At 41.1% G+C, this 24,280-nt stretch overlaps 1 protein-coding gene across 1 annotated transcript in view; it reads left to right on the forward strand.

Annotated features, from left to right (window-relative positions):
- The window catches only part of LOC124594244 (ATP-dependent 6-phosphofructokinase-like), a 426,583-nt gene that overhangs the window by 150,184 nt on the left and 252,119 nt on the right, over positions 1–24,280 (forward strand). The window lies entirely within an intron of this gene.

A 24,280-nucleotide genomic window follows, 5' to 3' on the forward strand; every position in this document is an offset into this window, starting at 1 on the left:
TCAATCCACTGTGAAGATTGAACCTTGGTCTCAACATCATAACCATAGACCCGTGTCTCATCACCAGCTATGATTTGCTTAATGAACATCTTGAGCTCATTTGACTGACCCAAAATCTCTTCACAGATTCTGAGGCTCTTCCTGGCCTTGACTCAGGAGCTGTGGCACTAACTTGGTGGCAACATGGTGCATTCCAAATTGCTGTGTCAGGATTTTATGATGTTACATTGTTCTGTAATTTCATGGACAGTCAGTCTTTGATTGGCATGCACAGTTTTGTTGATATTCCTGACATGTACGTTGTCGGTAGATGTTGACATGCGTTCTCAATGAGGGTCATCTTTAACTTCCATCTGGCCATTTTTAAGCCATGTGAACCATTCATAACACTGAGTACCGTACAGCATAAGCACGCATCACCATAGGCTGCCTGCATCATTTGGTGTGGCTCTGTAAACGTTTTCTTGTGTTTCATGTAAAATTAATGCAGACACGTTGCTGCTCTAACTCTGTCACCTAGAAATTCACAAAATATGCGTCACAGTGTTATCCTTAATAGAGCACTGAGCATTAACTAACAGACATACAAGAATGAAACTTCTAGCAGTTACACATTAAACACAGGTGTGTGCAGGGATGCCAACTGCATTTCGTTCCCACACACCATTGGCACAAATGTACGAATGTCCTGGAGCTTTTTCAACAGACCTCGTATATTGTTAAAGCTTCTACTGTGGAGTCATATATCAGATAAAAGTATTCATGTTATAATAATAAGTTAGATGCAAGATTCATTTACCATTTGTTTGATATGTTATCATTGCATCAAATAGCATATGGGGTTTTACTGCCTGCTATGACATATTTTACATACTCAGGTATTTGATTTAGCAAAATATTAGCTGTGATTTCTCAGAAAAATTAGATACAGCAAAATTAAAAACGTGGTCAGATATTTTTTAAACAGATAACTTTGTTGAAGGCCACTATCACTGCTACCTACTTTCTCAAAAATAATGAATAAAGTTAATGTAAAAGATTAATAAACCTAATAGAAAACAATATTTGAATTTAAAAAAATTAATATAACATGCTTTTAAAATGGTGTAAAAAATAAAAGATAATTTCTCCTAGTCCAATACAGATTCATAACCCTATATAGATAGTCCTGAAAAATTGTGCTTGTGAATGTTTAGTAGCTATGACAATACTTGTAAAATTTAAAATGAAAAACATGAGAGTATGCAATAAATAGTTGATGCATGAATAGTTCACTTAGGTTACTAATATCAACTGATTTTTGTCAACAACAGCTACTCTCTATATTCCTTAATATTGTCTAGTGCATGCAGTCCACATTTTTCCTTTAAAACTTGTAGGTATGGGGTATAAGTGGGTACTATAATACCGAATAATACAGCCATTACTAAAAACACTGATTTATTGTACTTGATGGCACAATGTATACAGCACAAAAACAAAGAAAAGGGCGCCAAGACGTGGGTCTGACGCTCCAAAGAACATGGCAAAGAGAAATCAAACCTTCATAGCTGATGACGGTTGATGTTTAACTACTTCTGTGAATGTTGCCACGTAGCCCCCCCCCCCCCCCTTCCACCCACCCACCCCCCTCCCTTGCAGTATGGAGTACTCGTCGGTGGGGGGGGGGGGGAGGCAGCATGCCGACAGGCAGATGCTTGATTGGTAACTCCTCGACGTCGCCTGGGATCAGCGGCGATGGCTGTGCTTGCAGCTCAAGGGGGGGCCACTGGACGGTGTAGTCGTTGAATCTCTGAGGGTGGTGAAGGCGTTGGCCGGTCCTGGAGTGTGGGTGTGGTGAGGAGATCTGTGATGCACACGGCACATGGCACACGCAAGAACATGAACCCGTTAGGGCACACGAATGTTCTGATAGCGTTGATGGAAGTGGAGGTGCCTGGTGTGGAAGTAGGGGGCGACACACTTGGTTTTACCAACAGTATGTAAGCAGAATCACCTCGGATGGTGATAGAGAGGTTCGTGATGTCCTCCGCGGAAATGTCCACCTGCAGTTCAATCATGCGGGTCCCCGGTTCAAGGCCCTAGTCAGTTCTGGGTAGGGGTGCTGAGAAACCTCGGAATGGGGAGCCGGGAGGGATCAGTGGTTTGTGTCGACCCGGCAAGGGGGGGCACGGGAGTGTGGAGATAATATGTGCTTGGTTGGGGGTACCTTGATGTTCCCGGTGTGGGGGGAGAGGTCTGAGAGAGGGGTAAAGAGCTTGATGGAGAGCTGTTGGTGTCACTAGTCTCGGGATGAATTGGACAGTGAATTTCGGGGTGAGAAACCTCGGAAGGGTGAGCCAGGAGTGCTGCAAGTTGCAGGGGGCCTAGAAGTGGGAGCGGCCAGGGGCGAAATAAGGGAGCTCGATTGTGAGATGTGAATGTGATTAGAGGAATCTATGTCCTTGACAGGAGGGGGAGGGGACGTCGGCTCCACATACGCTGGTTTTACCCGGTGAAGTAAAGTGATACAGAGACTGGGTTGGCTTTGACCTCAATGCCTAACGTCTGGTCTGTGGGTTTAATAATTTTGTGTGGGCCAGTATAGGGAGGCTTTAGGGGAGTCCGCACTGTGTCATCGCGGAGCATTACGTGTGTGCAGGTTTCCAATGTTCGCGGGATGTATGTGCGCAGGGTAGTGTGGCTGGAAGGGGGGGGGGGGGGTGGTAGGAGGTTTAGAGAAATGCAGTTTGACGCATTCAAGTAAGGTGGGTAGGTCGGAGAGTACGGGTTCAGGTGAGGGATTGACCAGTTCACCAGGTAAGATGAGTGTCTGCCCATACATGAACTTGGCAGTTGAGCCCTTCAAGTCTTCCTTGTAGGTGGTGCGGAGGCCAAGCAGTACGAATGGCAGTGCCTCTGTCCATAGCTTTCCGTGGCATCGAATCGCAGCTTTAGCATCCTGTGCCATTGCTCAACTAATCCATTGGATTGGGGGTGGTAGGCTGTGGTGTGAACGTGGGCAATGCCGCAAACAGTGCAGAGCGAGTTGAACAATGTGGACTCGAACTGGCGACCTTGGTCGATGCTGACGGTGGCAGGGGAACCAAAACGAGTGATCCACATGGAGAAGAATTCTCATGCTACAGTCTCTGCGGTAATGTTCGGCAGGGGTGCTGCTTCCACCCACCGTGTTGTCCTGAGAGGATGTACCTGTAGCCCTTGGAGGGGTGGAGGGGCCCCACTAAGTCTGTGTGGACATGTTGAATCTGGCTTGTGGGTGTAGGAAAACTATGCAGTGGGGGTATGGTGTGGCATGATATTTTGTTCTGTTGGCATGGTGTACAGTTGCGGGCCCACTCTTGGCAGCTACGCTTCATGTTGTGCCAAACAAGATGTTCCGTCACAAGTCTTGTGGATGTGCGGATGTCAGGGTGTGCTAAATTGTGGAGCTTGAGAAACACTTCGCGCTGTAAGGCGTGCAGGACGAATGGTCGTAGGGTCCTGGTGGATTCGTCGTACCAAATCTCGCCAACTACGCGCAGGTAAGTACTGCGTACTGGTTTGAGTGACGAGTTTTGGTCAGAACAAGAGTTCCTTGTCCGCTGCTTGAAAGATAGCGAGGTTTGGTATGCCGAAAAGTGACGTCTCCGTGTCCACTTGCGATAGGAGGTCTGCAACGATGTTGTCGGCACCCCTGGTATACCGCACATCGGTGGTAAACTGTGATATGAAGTTGAAATATCAAAAACGGCGTGGAGGCGGGGCTTTTGGGGGGTTCTGTACGGCAGTGGCTAACGGTTTGTGGTCCGTGAGTACATAGAGTCCTCGGCCCTCGATCTCTGGACGAAAATGTTTGATTGCCTCGTAGACCATGAATAGTTCATGATTGAAGGCGGAGTACTTCTTCTGTGCCTTGTTAAATTTCTTCAAGAAGAAACTCAGTGGGGAGGTAGATTCGCTGACCGTTTGGCTCAGGACGGCACCTACCACATTTTTGCTAGCGTCTGTAGTTGTGAATAGTTCTGCCTCCGGGTGAGGGTGAGCTATGGTAAACGCTGAGGCCAAAAGTTTTTTTAATTTCTCGAAAGCAGAGTTCATTTCTGCTGTCCAAGGGACGGGTCATGTGCCTGAAGTTAACAGTCCTGCGAGCGCTTCTGTAAGTGGAGCCTGAACTTCTGCCGCAGCAGGTAGGTGCTTCCTGTAATAGTGTATTGTTCCTAAGAAACGGTGAAATTCCTTGTAAGTAGTCGGATGTTGCATCTCTAACACTGGTTGCACTTTAGCGGGCGGGGGGTAATGCCCGCTGATGACACCATGAACCCTAGGAAGTCGACGGAGGTCCATGTAACTACAGCTTCTTATTGTTTGTTTCAATACCTGCTTGCAAGGTGTCGAGTACAGTGCATGGGTCTTGTTGTCTTCTAGTGAAGGGCTGAACATGAGGATGTTGTCTAAATAGGCAAAACAGAAATAGAGGTGAAAGAGAACTTCATTTATGAATCGCTTCCAAGTCTGCACTGCGTTACGAAGACCAAAAGGCATGTAAGGGTAAGCAAAGAGGCCAAAAGGTGTGGTAGTGGCCGTCTTTTCAACATCTGCGGGTGCCATAGCTATCCGATGATACACATGTTTGCAGTCGATGACCGAAAAATAACTACAGTCGGACAGTGCGTGTGTAAAATTGGCTATGTTGGGTACAGGGTACTTGTCAAGAATAGTGCGGGCGTTGAGTAGTCTGTAGTCTCTGCACATTCTCTTGCTACCGTCTTTCTTATCTACGAATTTCTAGGGAAGATGTTTGCCATGCAGGGGTGACAAACACTTCCAGAGTCGGTGAAAAAAGTGCGTTATGCTTGCGTGTAGTGGCGGCCTTGTCTTTAGTTAGGCACAGGAGGCGTCGCTGGTGGTGAAGGAGTACGAGCCTCAACCGCATTGTTGGAAACTGGCACTAGTGGCAATGTGACAACTGCCGTGCACGAGACATCACTATTTCTGCACGTGGTTGTCATGGTAATGGCTGAATGTTTACATATGTCCATGTCTGTGGGTTGCAGTTGTGCGGAGTCTGCCGAGGGAAAATTAGCACTGTGTGTGGGTGGAGAATCACTGTTCGCACACTGAATCGAGGCACTGGTACTAACCTTAGTATTGTGCTCTGTGATGCGTTGCTGTAGCATCTTGATGTGGTGTCTGGCGGCCGTAAGCTCGAGCATAACCTTTTCCATGCGACGTTTGATCTCGTGCTGTTCCTGTTGTAAACGTGTCCTCTCGTCTGTCTCGGCAAACAGTTTGTCACCAGTTTGCTGTAAAGTGGTGGAGAGCGAGTCACACAAACTTATTAGGTGGGAGTATGAACTCAAGTCGGTATCACACACACTCGCAGTGGCGCACTGGAAATGTTAGCCTGAGGGTTCGTGAAAAACAGTATCGCGCCCTATGTTAAGCGAAAGTACATGGTGTAAGAAAGTCATTGCCCAGAATCGGTTCTGGAGTGTCTACTGCCAGAAAAGTCCACATAAGCACGCACTTCGGGGAAAGGTGTACAGAAAATGACGTCGAGCCTACACACTTTAGACACGTAGCGTTGACTGCTTGTAACTGTGTACAGAGTGGTCGGATGTTTGCTGGTTTCCTCGACAGTGGTAGCAAAGACACGTCTGTGCCCGTGTTGATGAGGAAACGAATACCTGTTACACAGTCTTTGATGTACATGCGAGTGCACTTAGGGAGTGGCTCCTCTACTGAGTGGATGGACGGCTGGTGCTTGACTTTTTCGTTGCAGGTGGCGGTGCATAGACCGACCTGCGTGGTGCGTTTGGGTGGTAGCAAGGAGGGCTGCATCTCTTAGCGCCCGTTCCAAACTTGGTATGGAAGTAGCAGAATGGGTAGTGTTGTGGTTGCTCTTGGGGCTCTGGATCATCGGAAGTGTTGAGACTAGGGGGAAGGGGCAGAGGTGGAGTAGTTGCTGCTGTTTGTGCGGCTTGCAGCTGGTTCAGCTGGCCCAGTGAGTTGTGTTTGGCGTCTAAGTTGTGGCATCGGCTGTGGCCTGCCGCTGGGAGGGGGGGGGGGGGGGGGGAAGGTTGTAGTGCAGGGGGGTTTGCTGGGTGTGGAGTTCGCGCTGGAGAGCGGAGTGCGCTTGGTCAGCAGCGCAGATGCGTTCTTCAGTTGATTGATCTGGCGATGGCAGTTTGGACAGAGAGAGGCAGCTTCCTGATCCATATCGACTTGAGGGTGTCATTGGGCAGGGCCCGTTCGTTGACGAGGGGTCGTAAGCATTGCCACAGCTGTGACAGAGTTTTGTCACCAAGATGCTCCTCGTAGATGAGGTTCTGAACCTTTTCCGTTGATGTCTGGGTGGCACGTTCCAATATTATCTCCTTGGCAGTTGTGTATTTGTCTACCTGTGGGGGTGCACTTACTAAGTCAGGGATCAGGTCTACACGGTCATGGAGGTTGGTCAGCAGACAGATGAATCTTGAGTCATCATTGAGCTAATCGTATTGAAAAGTTTGTTCTGTGAGAGCGAACCAGAATTCAGGGTGCTCTAGTGTGAACACTGGTAGTTTCGGTAGCCTCTCGGGTGGAGGCGGTTTGGAAGCAGCCAGTAGGTTAGATGCGGGCATGGATGTCAGGTCCCATGCGTGGCCGGTGTGCTTGGTGGCACTGTAAGAACGGGCGGTTGGGTGGTAGGGTAACTCAGCGCAACGAAGCAGTCAACCAACGTGGCTGGCACAACACGTGTTGTGGTACATGGCTGAGCATTAGGGCAGCATTCACAATTGATGTTACTTGATCCCCTGGCGGAATAGTTCACTGTGCTCGACTGGAGCTGCGCATTACTAAGTGACCATGGTGCATTGTTTACAATGTTCACATGGCGTGTATAAAAAGAGGTTCCATGAACTGGTATGAAAAAGTCCTGAGGTACGTTCACTGGCGAAGGTATGGTAGCACTCGCATTATTAATGTAAATGCCTGACAAGTCGACAGAGGCGTTCGTGAACTCTGCAACTTGTTGCTGTGCCACGTTCGTGGAAGGATACTGTTGAAGTCTATACGGGACAGAAGCAGGTCCATCTACGGAATTAACGCTGTCTGCTTGCACACTGTAATTAATGTTTCGTTGCACTGATGTAGATGTAGGAGATGTGAAGGGGTTGTTCCGCTGGTGGGATTCATATTTCGGCGTAATGTGAGGGAAGTATGGCATCATAAAACCAGAGTCACTTGGATTGTTCTCTAGGTTATGTACTTGATGGCACAATGTATACAGCACAAAAACAAAGAAAAGGGCCCCAAGATGCGGGTCTCTGCTTGATGCTCCAAAGAACATGGCAAAGAGAAATCAAACCTTTGTAGCTCGTGACAGTCGATGTTTAACTACTTCTGTGAATGTTGCCACATAGGTATTACAAATTCACAAGCATAAATTTTCAGGACTGTCTGTATGGGATAAGGAATCTGAATGGGGGTAGTATAAACTATATTGTACTATTCAGCCCATTTTAAACATTTGTTATATTAAAAGGATTTTTAATTTGAATATATATTTACTGATCTTTAGTCTGTGTGTGTGAAATTTTTCAATCGATTTCAAACATTTTGTTGAGATGTGGTAAATTTCAAAGCTATTTCAGTTTCTCTTCACCTAACTGGTATATTGCTTCCTTGCATGTACATCTCATGGATAAAGGGATTCTCACCATGTAAAGACAATAAATTGTGGTATGTGATAAATTACAGTATTTTAAAATGTAAATAATATGGTCACTACACAGTATCTAAAATGTGAAAGTAATGTTTAAGTAACAGGTACCAGCACAAGAGTCCATTTTATTGTCTGAAGGTAATGCTATCATTACTTAAATATTCATTCAGTGAACAACAACATTTATGCACAAAAATGGGGCATAATCACCTTTTTATTGATACTAAATCAATGGTGTGTAATTTTCTGCTTTTTCGTTTGTTATACATCTTCACATTGATGTGCTCAGCAGACTGTGAACAGAATTTAAATAGAATTTAAATATCTAAGAGGGAAATATGAAATTTTCTCAGTTTCTCATATTGTTCACATGTTGAAAACAGTTGACTACAAATAATTCTTGGTTGTTTTTTGTCAAGATGCATTTGATTTCATCAGCCACAATATGTTGCTCAGTAAACTGGGATGTTACAGACTACAGACATAACCCATGGCTAGACGATATCTTACTAACAACTTGAAGAGAAAGTAAGAAGGAAACATCATAAAGTTGAACTACTTAGAAAAGTGCAGTAATAAATAGGGCATATCATATGGCTCCAATACAGGGCCAGTTCTGATTTTTCATTTTGTAAATAACCAAGAAGAAATCAGTCATTATCATAGGTAGATCAAATTTGCAGTAGGGGAAGAACCATTGATTTTGTCTGTATACTTTAGGTTTAGAGTGTGATGATGTATGTGCAGGTGTCTTTAATAACCTGCCAGCAGAAACAAAATAAGAAATCCTGAATTTATGCCTATTCCAAGATTATTAAAAATTATATTATTATTATATTAAAAAAAGAGCAACATCTGATGGCCCAAGTACCTTCAAGTTTTGAAAATACCTATTGACAGTGTCATAACTCCTCCCGAACAGGCAATGAAGGCCCAAGGTACTGACTGGCCACCGTGTCATCCTTAGCCCATAGGCATCAGTGGATGTGGATATGAAGGGGCATGTGGTCAGCACACCGCTCTCCCAGCCGTATGTCAGTTTCCGAGACCAGAGCTGCTACTTCGCAATCAAGTAGCTCCTCAGTTTGCCTCACAAGGAATGAGTGCACCCCGCTTGCCAACAGTGCTCAGCAGACTGGGTGACCACCCATCCAAGTGCTAGCCCAGCCCAACAGTGCTTAACTTCAGTGATCTGACGGGCAAGGCAAGGCTGTTGGCCTTGACAGTGTCATAATTAATAACATTTCTCATAAGCAAGCCTAATTTCTTACAGCATGTGGATAATGGGTAAAAAATATATGGATTTAGTCATATAAATATTAAGCAAGCTGTTGTATATGAACACCAGTTACTTGTCAGTGGCTGTGCTGAGATGGACGCACCAGTTCCTGTCAATCAGCAAAGTTAAGCATGGTCAGGTGTGGCCAGTACTTGGTTGGGTGACTGTCTGGGTATGCTGCACACTGTAGACAATGTCCTCTTCATGGCAGAGAGGTAGGAGGGGTGGTAGTGTAAAGTCATGATCACCAGACATTGTGCCAATGCCCTGAATTCAATTCCAAACTTCCTTGCCATTTTTCTTGAATTGACACTGTAGATGGCAATCACTTGGTGGACTTGAAAGTTAAGATTGGTGCTCCCCTTGGTACTCTCCAAGGGAAGCAGGCTATGTCACAGTGTTAGGTTTCACCGTCTCCTTCTCTCATAATCTCCACCGTAAACATGACACTACGCTATAGACACACCGATTACAGTCATCTACACTTAATAGATACACTTACACACACAGCTCTCATGTCTATGGGTGCAAATGATAGGGAAAACATTTCCAAGTAGATGGCTGAATCTGCTTTCTGGGATCTCCCAGCCAGTCATACCACATGACCACATGGCTTTACTTTACATTTTTACTTTTACCATGGTCTGTAGTTTTTTTTACCAAACCAGTAAGTTTCATTATGGATTTTGCTATGGTCCATGTACGTAGAAATAGTGAATAGCAATTAAATGAAAGTTAATTGTTAATACTGTGGTATACAGCATTACTATTATAATAGCTACTCCTATTTGTTAATGTATGTCTTGAGTCATTTCACAGCCTGAAGCCTCTCCTTCATGGTGGAATTCACTCGGGAAATCATTCAAATTATAGGTATCAGGTCCATAAATATGTACATAACTATGTAGGAAGCCAAAGAAATATTTTGTGATATAATTGCACAGAAGTCATATTCATATAATCATTTAAAATGGGACCACATGCTACAGAATCAGAATTCTAAGATATACATGGTGAAGAAAAAATTTCATACTTTGCAATCAGCATGCAATTCCACATTCCAATGCAAGACAAAAGGGTACCCAGCTAAACCTAATCTGGCCAATAGGATTAATAGAAATACAATTTAAAAAACTAGGCTCTGGCAACACTGCAACTGTGTGCAGCATGACCAAGAGCAGGTAGCACGATCTCTGTGCTGTGCAAAAGCTGTCCCATTAGCTCAGTGAGACAACACAGTGTGGTGGGGAATAGATATGGATATGCAGACTCACTAATGTTCAGTCAAGTTTGTGCCAAATATTTTTTTCCCAGTTAAAAGCCTGATGTCTTGTGTATTTATTTATGTTACTGTAACCTTTAAATAAATGAAGATATAACATTGACTTCTGACAGATTTAAATGACCATTATGTTTCATCCATGGCATAAATAAAGCAAACAGAAAATAATAGGAGATACAGTACCATTGCCTGTATCCAGTGAGGTAAAAAACACATTGGGTAGGGAACTTGTTCCTGTAATGTCTCCACAAATAAAAATCTAGTGGATTAAGAACTGGGGAATGTGGAGGCCAGAACATTGGACTTCCATGACCAGTTCATTTCCCTACAAACAGTTCATTTAAATGGTTACACACATTCATTCCAAATTGTGGTGGTGCACCTTCATCCTGAAACCATAGCTATCACCAAACACAAAGTGGGACATTTGCTAATGTGTCAGGCAAAGTTCTGCAAAGAAACATATGGTACAGGGGTGCATTCAACTTGTCCAGCAGTAGGTAAGGCTGCAGAAGCACTTCTTCCACAATTCTGCAAACAGGTTTATCCCAAAGCATGCCCTAAACCCTCATTCTGTGGTGACATTTGGGTTGTGTTATGACCATAAATGGTTGTTGTGGAGGTTGAAAATACTTTCATGGGTGAAGCTAGATTTGTCAGTCCATATCACATTATTTTACAGACTGCTCATTAAATTTTACGTGGTGCATAGCCATTCACAAAACTGTAATCATTGAATGTTGTCTTCTGGCTGTTGGTGTTAAGTTGATGTGTAATGAAATAGAGATGCACTTCAACGATGAGTTTTTGAGATATCTGGAACTACCATGCAGTATAACGGCTACTTCACCAAGGTGACTGGTGAATGATTTCAAGAATGACATTCTCTGTTTGTGGAGTACATCTAGTCTTTGGACAACCTCAGTCCATCACTTGTGGACAATGATTACTAGTATCCTGAAGGCATTGCTCCAGGCGTAAAAAAAAAAGGAAATTCATATTGGGATTGTGCCTTTGACGGTATTGTGGAGCATACACATGAACGGCAGCAGCAGCAGCAGCAGTTTGGTTATTGCACGTACCTAGCACCAAAAGCATTATCGACATATTCATTGTCTGTGCACTCCATTGGGAAGCCACCCTATATGAAACTGACAGGACCAGTTATGATTGTGCACTGCATGGTTAGCAGACACATTCAGTTTAATGGATTCCACTGCCATGTGATAGGTTAGTGTCATGTGACAAAATTATGCCCTGCTTATGGGCAGTGAGGACTAGGGAATGAGTGTTTAAAAAATAAAAAAAGAACCTGATGAGGATTTGGTGATGTCCCAGCAATCTTCTCAGTGAAGTGTGATGGCTGGTATGGTAATGGGTGGTGATACATGTTCCACTGTACATTCTGATGCACTGCACAATGTGAGTGTTGCCACCTCCTCATTTTCATACAAGTGTTTTCAAAATGTACGCAGTCTGATTTTGCTAGATAAACTTCAGTCTGGAGTATGAATGAGGAATCATATGCTGATCTCCAAGTGTGGCATTTTTTCTTTACCTCATATAAGTGAAGCATGCATTTAATGAATATCAAATTTGTCAATATTTCTGGATAATCTCAAGTACTATGGTATGAATGGGATAGAGCTCAAATGGTTTAAATCATACCTAACTGGAAGAGTGCAGAAAGTTGAAATAAGCAGTTCACATAATATGCAAAAAACTGGTGATTTCTCAAACTGGGGAACAATCAAGAATGGGGTGCTGCTAGGTTCAGTCTTGGGTCCTCTGCTGTTCTTAATATATATTAATGACTTGCCATCCTATATTCACGAAGATGCTAAGCTGGTACTTTTTGCCGATGATACGAGTATGTATGTCATGTAAACAGTGACAGTGATCATCAAGTGACAGTCCAAATAAGGCATACCCCAAACAAAACTGCGATAAAACAATCTCATCAAACAAACACAAAGGTACTACGAAAAAATAAACACTATAATAACCTAAAAGTTTTCTCAGACTGTTTTAGAAGAGGGTTAGCAATAAAACTGAAAACAGATGACGCAGCAGGAAGGCTCAAAATTCAGGGACTAGTAAAACCAAATGCAAGATTAAGTCAAATTGTTGACAGTGTTGAAGAAGAATGCAAGAGTCAATCATCAAAGGACTATGCAGTAATTGTAGGAGGTGCTAATGATGTGTATCACAATGAAACAGTTGCAGCAACAAAAGCACTGAAAGAGTCACTGGGTAAGCTAACACATACCAATGTAATAGTGGCTAAAATACCTCACCGTTATGATCTAATAGAACAATCATGTGTGAACAACGAAATTAAAAAAGCAAATAACCTCTATGATTCAGTATGTAAACATTTCAAAAATGTAACAGTGATTGACATGAATGATATTTCAGACTGCTGCCACACCACAATTGTGCCCCTTAGCAAACCTTGTCACTGTAACAGAGCTTGTCATACAAGCCATGGTCAGCATCTAAATGGCTTAGGAAAGTCACTTCAAAGCAAAAAGATACTTGGGATTGTAAGAGAAAAATTAAGCGCTGCTAACAAACAATTTATAGGCTTCAGTTCAAAGGTATGGTACAGGGAAACTCCCAGTAGTGACCAAATCTAACACAAGTTGGATTTGGTCACAACAGTTTGCAAGGGACAGTAAAGATAATGCAACAGAAAAAGCAACAAGTATTCCTCCCAGTAACAAATAAGATTTAATGTTATTTCATGTTAATGTACAATCCCTAAGACATAAGGTTAATGAGTTACAGTACTTGGCAGACAAAATTAACTGTAGCATACTGTGTATTAATGACCATTGGTTGCATGACTTGGAAATAGATTTGTGTGTACCTAATGGCTACATATTAGCCACGAAATAGTGTAGAACAAATATTGCACATGGTGGAGTTGCAATCTACATCAAAGAAAACTTAAATCTGCAGCATTCGGTGATAGACCAATGCAAACATTGAATTGAAGGTGTATTTGAAGTAGCAGCCATAATACTGCATACCCAAAAAATTATCATTGTTTCTGTGTACCGTAAGCCTCTGATGAGGAAGTTCTTATAGATAAACTAAATTCACTAATCAAATTATTCACTAAATACGAAAATCACAAAATTTTTATTGTGGGTGATTTCAATATAGATATAAGAGAAAGTAGAAAAAATGTAAATGGCATGGTTAACAGCCTAAAGGCACTAAACTGCTACTGTATAAATGATAAACCTACTAGACTAGATGCATGCCTTGACAATGTAATTAGTAATGTAAATCAGGATCAACTAAAGCATGATGTGATTAAGTTAGAGTTATCTGATCATTATTTGTCGGGATATGGGTCAGAATAGGCAGTATGAACCCGGAGAGAACTAAACAGTTAGTCACTTTCAGAATACTAACAGAGAGCAATATTGTACAATTGAAACATGAACTGAAGGTGGTAGATTGGCCAAATACACTACACAATATAAAAAGTCTTGATGAATGGTTCTCTGTGTTTTTATATATCATTAAAAATGCAGTAGATAGTCACTATCCACTTATCACAAAAAGATGCACCCCTAACAACAGAAAAAAACCTCAGCACTCTAACAAGTGGTACACTCCAGAGCTCAAGCAAATGAGGACACTGCTACTTATACTAAAAAAATAATAGTGATAAAAATGAGGAAGCCAGGAAACACTATGTGACCCTTAAGAAGTTGTACAAATATGAAATAAAATCAGCTAAATGTAAAGTAAATGATGAATATATTGCAGGCTCAAAAATACCTGTCAAGCAGCTTGGAATATAATAAAAAGTGAAATCAATATGAGTAAACAGGAAGCCAAAGTGCCTATAGATTGCAACATCCTTAACGAGTATTTTATTTACTGTGCCAGCTCTCATTCTTCTTCTTCTTCTTTTGGTAAAAACAATTCTGATAATATTTCAGCTGCTGTAACCCTTCTTAAACAACAAGCACCAGCAACCAAGAAATTCTCTTGGTCAAAAATCAACTCCGGCCACATTATCAAATCTATAAAGAAACTTAAAAACTCGGAAACAGACAACTATTACGGACTTAGTAACAGTATTGTTAAACACTTAGCCACTGCAATCTTAATGCCACTAACATATCTGGTGAATCGCATACTAGAAGAAGGAGTATTCCCTGAATGTCTGAAAATGACAGTTACACTTGCAATCTATAAGAAAGGTGACAGAAAAATGTCAAATAATTATAGACCTATATCAACAGTTCCCATTATATCAAAAGTAATAGAAAACTGCATACATATCCAAATTTACAATTATTTTGAGAGTAATAAATTATTGAATAAGAACCAGTTTGGCTTTCGATCTGAACTATTGACAATCAAAGCAGTTGAATGCCTCCTTAGGAATATATATGAAGGATATGAAAATAAGAAACTCACTTGTGCTACACTGTTAGATTTAACAAAAGCCTTTGACTCAGTCACACATGAAATAATGACAAAAAAAAACTAGAGCATTATGGTATTGTAGATAAACCATTACAATTTTTTCAATCATACTTAAGCAATAGGGTGCAATTAGTAAAAACAAACTATCAAAAGTCAACACCCATGAAAGTAAAGAGAGGAATTCCACAAGGCTCAGTGCTTGGCCCTTTCCTGTTCATTGTTTACATCAATGACTTCTGAAATTATATGCCATGCAAAAATGTACTGTATGCTGATGATATGACACTAATAACAGATGGAGAAAATCTGCAAGATGCCATAGAATACAACAAAGTAGTAACTGAAATGAGCAGTGACTGGTGCAGAGCCAACCTTTCATCAATAAACAAATTGAAAACTGAAGAAGTTTACTTCACCCTGAAACAAATTGAACAGAATACAAAAAAATGTCAAGTTACTAGGTTTGCATATAGATCAAAAACTTATATGGGACAGACACACAAATTATCTATGTGGCAAACTTGCTCGAACTCTCTTTCTATTACACAAGCTGAGACACGTTATCAGTAAAAATCTGCTACTCTCTACACACTTTGCTTTTTCCATTCACAACTGCAATACGGAGTACTTCTTTGGGGTAACTCAGTGGGTTCAAGTACCATCTTCAAGTGGCAGAAGAAAGCAGTCAGGTGCATTTTAGGACTAGCACCAAGACAAAGTTGCAAAAATCATTTTCAAGAACTAAAGATAATGACACTTCCTAGTATATACATTTATAATTGTTTAATATATGCTAAAGAGAATGTAAAGAACTTTAACTTAAGATCTGAAGTGCATGTTCATAATACTTGAAGTAATAGTAACATAGACCTACCATACACAAGGCTGACATTAACACAACACAGCCATAAACACCTTAGCTTGAAATTTTGTAACAGACTCCCAAAAGCTGTGAGCAAACTACCAATGAATAACAATAGAAGTGTGGCTCAAATGTACGCCATATTACTCACTTGATGAGTTTCTAAACAGTGACACAAAAGAGATATGCTACATGAAACAAAAAACTGCCATGCCAATTATACATATATGTTTGTGACAGTAATGTACCAGCAAAGAGTTTTTACATGGATATGTAAGACATACCATAAACATATCTTGATACTATTGTATATTTAACTGTTATGATGTATTATTATTATTATTATTACTACTACTGTGAATGAATAATTGTTGTATTATCAATATTACTTTAGCATGCGTATCTGCTTGCCCTGCACAAGTACAGTTATGTACAATAATAATTATTGTAATTAAAAAAAATGTATTGAACACACTGACAATGCCAATTGTATGGAAAACATACTGAAAGGCAAATAAAGATTCTATTCTATTCTATCTATTCTGTTCTATTCTAAGTATAGCTATCACACCAATCAGGCAGGAATTAACTGATGAAATTGTAAACGATGTTTTTCAAAAAATCATGAAGTGGTTCTCTGCAAATGGGCTCTCATTGAACTTTGACAAAACACAGTATATACAGTTTCACACAGTAAATGGAATGACACCATTAATCAATATAGACTTAAATCAGAAATCGGTAGCTAAGGTAGAATATTCAAAATTTCTAGGTGTATGCATTGATAAGGGGTTGAATTGGAAAAAAACACACTTAAAAGATCTGCTGAAATGTTTGAGTTCAGCTACTTATGCTATTAGGATCTTTGCAAATTTTGGCGATATACATCCCATTAAATTAGGTTACCACACATATTTTCATTTTCTGCTTTCTTATGGCATTATATTCTGGGGTTACTCATCATTGAGTAAAAGAGTGTTCATTGCACAAAAGTGTGTAATCAGAATAATTGCTGGAGCTCATCCAAGATCATCCCACAGACATTTATTTAAAGAGCTAGGGATCTTCGCTGTAGCCTAAGAATATATATATTCGCTTATGAAATCTATATCTAAAAAGAAAGATGATGAAACTTACCAAACAAAAGCGCTGGCAGGTCGATAGACACACTAACAAACACAAACATACACACAAAATTCTAGCTTTCGCAACCAATGGTTGCCTCGTCAGGAAAGAGGGAAGGAGAAGGAAAGACAAAAGGATATGGGTTTTAAGGGAGAGGGTAAGGAGTCATTCCAATCCCGGGAGCGGAAAGACTTACCTTAGGGGGAAAAAAGGACAGGTATACACTCGCACACACACACATATCCATCCACACATACACAGACACAAGCAGACATTTGTAAAGGCAAAGAGTTTGGGCAGAGATGTCAGTCGGGGCGGATGTACAGAGGCAAAGATGAAGTTGAAAGACAGGTGAGGTATGAGCGGCGGCAAATTGAAATTAGAAATTAGCGGAGATTGAGGCCTGGCGGATAGCGAGAAGAAAGGATATGCTGAAGGGCAAGTTCCCATCTCCGGAGTTCTGACAGGTTGGTGTTAGTGGGAAGTATCCAGATAACCCGGACAGTGTAACACTGTGCCAAGATGTGCTGGCCGTGCACCAAGGCATGTTTAGCCACAGGGTGATCCTCATTACCAACAAACACTGTCTGCCTGTGTCCATTCATGCGAATGGACAGTTTGTTGCTGGTCATTCCCACATAGAACGCTTCACAGTGTAGGCAGGTCAGTTGGTAAATCACGTGGGTGCTTTCACACGTGGCTCTGCCTTTGATCGTGTACACCTTCCGGGTTACAGGACTGGAATAGGTGGTGGTGGGAGGGTGCATGGGACAGGTTTTACACCGGGGGCGGTTACAGGGGTAGGAGCCAGAGGGTAGGGAAGGTGGTTTGGGGATTTCATAGGGATGAACTAAGAGGTTGCGAAGGTTAGGTGGACGGCGGAAATACACTCTTGGTGGAGTGGGGAGGATTTCATGAAGGATGGATCTCATTTCGGGGCAGGATTTGAGGAAGTCGTATCCCTGCTGGAGAGCCACATTCAGAATCTGATCCAGTCCCGGAAAGTATCCTGTCACAAGTGGGGCACTTTTGGGGTTCTTCTGTGGAAGGTTCCGGGTTTGAGGAGATGAGGATGTGGCTCTGGTTATTTGCTTCTGTACCAGGTCGGGAGGGTAGTTACGGGATGCAAAATCTGTTTTCAGGTTGTTGGTGTAATGGTTCAAGGATTCCGGACTGGAGCAGATTCGTTTGCCACGAAGACCTAGGCTGTAGGGAAGGGACCGTTTGATGTGGAATGGGTGGCAGCTGTCATAATGGAGGTACTGTTGCTTGTTGGTGGGTTTAATGTGGACGGACGTGTGAAGCTGGCCATTGGACAGGTGGAGGTCAACGTCAAGGAAAGTGGCATGGGATTTGGAGTAGGACCAGGTGAATCTGATGGAACCAAAGGAGTTAAGGTTGGAGAGGAAATTCTGGAGTTCTTCTTCACTGTGAGTCCAGATCACGAAAATGTCATCAATAAATCTGTACCAAACTTCGGGTTGGCAGGCCTGGGTAACCAGGAAGGCTTCCTCTAAGCGACCCATGAATAGGTTGGCATACGAGGGGGCCATCCTGGTACCCATGGCTGTTCCCTTTAATTGTTGGTATGTCTGGCCTTCAAAAGTGAAGAAGTTGTGGGCCAGGATGAAGCTGGCTAAGGTAATGAGGAAAGAGGTTTTAGGTAGGGCGGCAGGTGATCGGCGTGAAAGGAAGTGCTCCATCGCAGCGAGGCCCTGGACATGCGGAATATTTGTGTATAAGGAAGTGGCATCAATGGTTACAAGGATGGTTTCCGGGGGTAACAGACTGGGTAGGGATTCCAGGCGTTTGAGAAAGTGGTTGGTGTCTTTGATGAAGGATGGGAGACTGCATGTAATGGGTTGAAGGTGTTGATCTACGTAGGCAGAGATGCGTTCGGTGGGGGCTTGGTAACCAGCTACAATGGGACGGCCGGGATGATTGGGTTTGTGAACTTTGGGAAGAAGGTAGAAGGTAGGGGTGCGGGGTGTTGGTGGGGTCAGGAGGTTGATGGAGTCGGGTGAAAGGTTTTGTAGGGGGCCTAAGGTTCTGAGGATTCCTTCTTCCCCCCCCCCCCCCCCCCCCCAAGAAAAAAAAAAAAAAAAATTTTGACACCTTTTATTAACCAGACACATTTCACAGAAGTAATTGAACTACGAGCATTTATTATTTTGTTGTATCTAGCAGGTACTTACAGAGGGAATTGCCGAAGTCTGGAGGAACTTTTGGGGCTGAAGGTGATGGCGTTGAAAAATTCAGTCTTTTGATGAATCTCAAACAGTTTAACAGTTTTTTTGGTGACTGAACTACCAGAGCCCAACAGAAGGAATTTGACTGGCTAGCTCCTATTTGTGAAGTTTTTGAAAAGCACATGGAAAATTGGGGATAACATCACAATAGATGAAATGCTTCCTGGTTTTCATGGTAGATGTGTTTTTTGGTAGTGCATACCCTTAAAACCAAACAAATGTGGAAATGTTGATGCTAAAATGATATACACAGTAAACATGGAGATCTACATTGGACTACAGACTGCTGGTCCTTTCTTTATCAGCAACAAACCAACTGAAGTTGTCAAGAGAATGGCTAAGCCTGTATTTAGATCCAGTCAAAATATGACTGCTGGTAACTGTTTTTCTGATTTTGACCTCATCAACTATTTGAAGGCAAAAAAAGCTGTCATATGTTGGAACTGTCATAAAAATAAAAGGCAATAGCTATCAGATTTTGTTGGTGTAAAAGGGAGGACATAATACAGCAGTATGTCTGGCTTTAATGATGGGAAGATTTTGGTTTCCTACATATTGCACCTGAACAAAAATGTTGTTCTTGTGTCTTCACTTCACAACGATGATGACATTTATCCTGAAACTAGAGAGAAAAATAAACCAGAGAGAGTCACTTTCTATAATTCAACAAAATGTGACATTGATGCCCCAGAACAAATGTGTGCTATTTATTGTGTGATCAGAAACTGAGTGCTGGCTAATGATAATTTTTTTCACAATTTTGAATATGGGTGGTATCAAGTCCCAGGTTATGTACCTTGCAAATCAACTGGAGAAACTGCATAGAAGAATGTATTTAAACTTGCTGGCACATCAACTTGTTCTTCGAGAGCTCCGCAGAAGAAGCACGAAGAAGATGAGAATTCCCTTCAGCTTCAGAGCCTACAGAGAGAAATCACAACCTCTCTCATATTGCAAAAAACGTGGATGCATCACCTGCACTACAGAAATGGGTTGCAGAAGGATGTCAAACTGTGAATGTCAAAACTGCCTTTGCACAATGTGCTTATCCCATGCAAATTTGGTCTGCCAACTTTGCTTATCTGTCCACCAATGGTTTTCTTCTGGTAATTCTGAGTGAGTATGGAAGGCATCAGTATCAAAATAGTGACTTAAAATGGGAGCATAAATTCTTCATTTGATAATATTTATAAAATTTATGTCTGAAAACTCTCACTGTTCAATGGTGGATTCAAAATTTTGGTCATTTATACTTTGTTCCTTTTGTGTTTAGTAAAAAGTTTTCTCAGCATCCATTTTCATATGGTCTGTTTCTACACATTCCCATGAAAGCCACTGATTATGTTTAGATTACTAAAGTTGGAAATATGAGAAAATAGCTGATTTCAAAATCTGTGCCTGTCAAGTTCAGTGCACACAAACACAGGAGCCCCAGAATTGTGCCTGAGAGACAATATTACACACATTTCTAATAATCCTTTTTTGTAGTAAGAATAATCCATTTAGGTTTATTCTACTTGCAATCCTCAAAAATATTATTCCAGTCTTACAACAAACTCAAAATAGCTGTGAGTTGTGTAGCATGTATTGTCATTACAAATGCAACACTGCTTAACTTCCATGCCAAGTAACTTATGCGTGAAGACAATGGCAATTTTTTCTCCTGAAACCGACCTAGGAATGTGACAGAATCTGATTTATCAGTGGACTTTAAATCTTTACTTAAGAAATTTAATTCAAAATTTTCTTGTACTCTGCTATTAGGTGTTTGTGTTGTTAAAGAGTACAAATGACAGACAAGGATATCAAATATAGCATTATGAATGAATGTAGATAGATATTTCAAAATATTTCGTTACAATTAGTTAATGATTGTTATGGTTCAAACCTGCATCAGTAGGTACTGTCACATAATTGCAGATTCTGAAATTGAAATGTGGGCAGTGTTTCATTATTTAGGATCCACCACAAGAGTGTCCATGCAAAATAGAAAAATGTACCAATTCTTTGCCTACTGTTAGTAGCACTATATCAGATCTATACAATCCTTCTTTCTTCCTTCTCTTTATGTTGTTTCTTATCTCATTGAAATAGCACATTTGTGCTTCAAAGGATGCCAGTCTCATGCACTGTGCAGAATATTTCTAACATTTTTCTTTGGACAACACAAGACAGTGTGGTAGCGAGGTGCAAGACTAACATGTCTCTTGCAGTTGACTTACGTATTGTGCGTAGCCGATTCTCTTCTCTGGGTAGTCAGCTACGTCGATCTCCCAAAAGCTTCTTCTCTGAAGACTATAGCAGATTACAGGAATTTATTAAGCTACTTCTCTATTCTTGAAATAATTCGTGTACTCGTGGAACACTTTCAGTTCGTTCTTTTTATATTTTCATCTCTCAACACAAAGCAACCTTCACTCTTTTTCACATAAGTAATTAAACTCTGGCAAGCCAACTGGTGTCTTTAAACATCAGACTCAATAAAACACAAGTTCAATAGCATAGTAACAATCCAATAGTATATGAACATCACATGAGTTCCTGCCTCATGCAGAGCTAAGATGTGAAGTAAGATAAAAGTCTCTAGTCTCAGGCATGTCCAATACATGAATGTGCCTAGAAATCTATATTCAATTGTTGATTAGTCTTTCTTACAATCAACATAGACACTAACACACCAATGGATACTACATAATTATTCCTTGGATTTTCATCACATCTTTTGTGGCACTGGCGGCAAACACTTGTCGTCGTAAGTGACTCGCCCCATCTTACAGTCTTCTATTAACAAACTTCTGATCTGCACATAGAAACAGGTGGATCAGTAGAAACTTTCTCACTCTCCTGCATTCGTACCTAAAATATTGGGTGTTCGAGACGGTGGGGGGCCAAATGTTTCTAGAATTTACAGAGAAATTCTTGAGGCAATACATATCCCTCCCCTTAGCTCGAACACGTGATATTTTTTACATATTCATTGTGTACAATAGTCTCACACAAGATAATTCTTTATCTTTTAACAGTACATCTTTTACTACTAATAACCCTGCATATTTTCCCACAATTATAAAGCATGAACCTTTCACTCTTTCTGGAAAAATAAATCTATGACTAGTGTCATGTATAATTGTTTACAATATTCTCTAGAAGTAATGGACAAATAACAAAACTCTGCAGCTAGTTTGTTAGATCTAAGTAAAGCTTTGACATATTGGACCACAAAATCCATTGAAAAAGCTCCAAAAGTATGGCATATTAGAAGCTCTTCCAAAAACTTGAGAAAGGACAGGATATTACAAATACACATAATGAGATAGAGGGAGACGAAAGAAATGTCACCATCACGGAGAAAATAAAAAGGGAAGATCTGCAGATGCAGGGTGTGCAGGAAGCTCTATTAGAAGTGAAAAATGGCAAAGCTCCTGGAATACATGACATCACAGTGGAAATTATCAAAGCTGTAGGACCTATTGGAATTCAGTTGCTGTATAGAATACTAAGGATGTTATGGACATGTAGAAACATTCCTGATGACTGGGCTAAGGTAATTACTGTACCTATCTTTGAGAAGCATTTATGAAAAGACAATTGTACAGAAAATCTTGAATAAGATAGAACCACAACTAAGAGAAGAACAACAAGGATTTTGACCTGGAAAATCAACTAAAGATGCCATATTTACAACCAGATAGGTTGTAGAAAAGAAATGGGAATTTGGGAAAAACATCATAGCTGCATTCATGGACACAAAAAAACTTGAATCTGTTAGAAGGGAAGAGCTATGGCAAGGTTTGAATAGACTGAAACCATAAAAAAGAATGCAACTGAGAATCAGAAACATGTACAAAAAATAACTGAATTCTGTTCTAAAGCAAGAAATCAGAATGGCTGTAATGGACAGAGGGGTTTGACACTGAAGTGTGCTCTCACTAGTACTTTTTGATCGTCACGGCCAACATCATAAGTAAAATTTGCCGAGGGTCAGCACCAAATGGTTTGAAAATCATAGCATAAGCGGATGGTATAAAGGTGTGGGAAGAAAATGAACAGAAATAGGAAGAACAGCTAAACACATGTCAGAATGTAATTGAAGAAGCAGGCATGGAAATAACTTTAACAAAAAGTGAAATAATGAAAATCAGCAGGAAAAATGAAAAAAAAATGGTGGAAAAATTAATAAGTAACTAGATGCTTTCAAATATCTAGGAAGTAAATTGACCAAGAAAAGAAACATCAAGAATGAAATTTTGGAGAGAATATAAAGTATTCACAATTTTATTACTGTATATCAGGTACAACCACAACGGAGGGGTATCTGTTGAGGGACAGACAAACGTGTGGTTCCTGAACAGGAGCAGCAGCCTTTTCAGTAGCTGCAGGGGCAACAGTCTGGATGATTGACTGATCTGGCCTTGCAACACTAACCAAAACGGCCTTGCTGTGCTGGTACTGCGAACAGCTGAAAGCAAGGGGAAACTACAGCCGTAATTTTTCCCGAGGGCATGCAGCTTTACTGTATGGTTAAATGATGATGGCGTCCTCTTGGGTAAAGCATTCCGGAGGTAAAATAGTCCCCCATTCGGATCTCCGGGTGGGGACTATTCAAGAGGACGTCGTTATCAGGAGAAAGAAAACTGGCGTTCTACAGATCGGAGTGTGGAATGTCAGATCCCTTAATCGGGCAGGTAGGTTAGAAAATTTGAAAAGGGAAATGGATAGGTTAAAGTTAGATATAGTGGGAATTAGTGAAGTTCAGTGGCAGGAGGAACAAGACTTTTGGTCAGGTGAATACAGGGTTATAAATACAAAATCAAATAGGGGTAATGCAGGAGTAGGGTTAATAATGAATAAAAAAATAGGAGTGTGGGTAAGCTACTACCAAAAGCATAGTGAATGCATTATTGTGGCCAAGATAGACACGAAGCTCATGCCTACTGCAGTAGTACAAGTTTATATGCCAACTAGCTCTGCAGATGATGAAGAAATTGATGAAATGTAGGGTGAGATAAAAGAAATTATTCAGGTAGTGAAGGGAGACGAAAATTTAATAGTCATGGGTGACTGGAATTCGAGAGTAGGAAAAGGGAGAGAAGGAAACATAGTGGGTGAATATGGATTGGGGGAGAGAAATGAAAGAGGAAGCCACCTGGTAGAATTTTGCACAGAGCATAACTTAATCATAGCTAACACTTGGTTCAAGCCTCATAAAAGAAGGTTGTATACATGGAAGAATCCTGGAGATACTAGAATGTATCAGATAGATTATATAATGGTAAGACAGAGATTTAGGAACCCGGTTTTAAATTGTAAGACATTTCCAGGGGCAGATGTGGACTCT

Source organism: Schistocerca americana, chromosome 1 (genome assembly GCF_021461395.2).
Source record: "Schistocerca americana isolate TAMUIC-IGC-003095 chromosome 1, iqSchAmer2.1, whole genome shotgun sequence".
NCBI lineage: Eukaryota > Metazoa > Arthropoda > Insecta > Orthoptera > Acrididae > Schistocerca > Schistocerca americana.